A 523-nucleotide genomic window follows, 5' to 3' on the forward strand; every position below is an offset into this window, starting at 1 on the left:
ATGGAGAAGCCTCCCGTCCGCCCAGAAATCGACATCGGAGCTCCGGCCGCAGCCTCTCCTCCGGCAGCCGTCGTCCTTGAGCCTCCTTTGACCGAGTTGACTCGGTCAACGGTCAACCCTCCTTTGACCGAGTTGACCCGGTCAACCCAGTTAACCCAACCATTCCAGCAGCCTGCTTCCTCGATCCCGACGCCGATCCTTCCGAAGAAATCATTTGCTGAGGTTGTGGCACCTCCACAGGCCTCGAAAACTGCAAAATCGGCACATCACAAATATTTCCCTACGGACTCGCCACCGGCCGCTTTCGGAACAGTTTTGACAGGAGACAATGGTCCAACATTGCAATTTACAGACGCCGAGACCGAAATCCTTGCAGCTCCATTCAGATTCGCGCTCGTTGGAAAATTTTCGCATGGAGCACCTTCGTACAGCATGCTGCACAAACTGATGGCGGGAACTGGCATCAAAAACAGATTCACGGTTAGTATGCTGAACAACAGGCATGTCTTAATTTCCCTATCAT

This window comes from Sesamum indicum, linkage group LG4 (assembly GCF_000512975.1).
Source record: "Sesamum indicum cultivar Zhongzhi No. 13 linkage group LG4, S_indicum_v1.0, whole genome shotgun sequence".
Lineage (NCBI taxonomy): Eukaryota > Viridiplantae > Streptophyta > Magnoliopsida > Lamiales > Pedaliaceae > Sesamum > Sesamum indicum.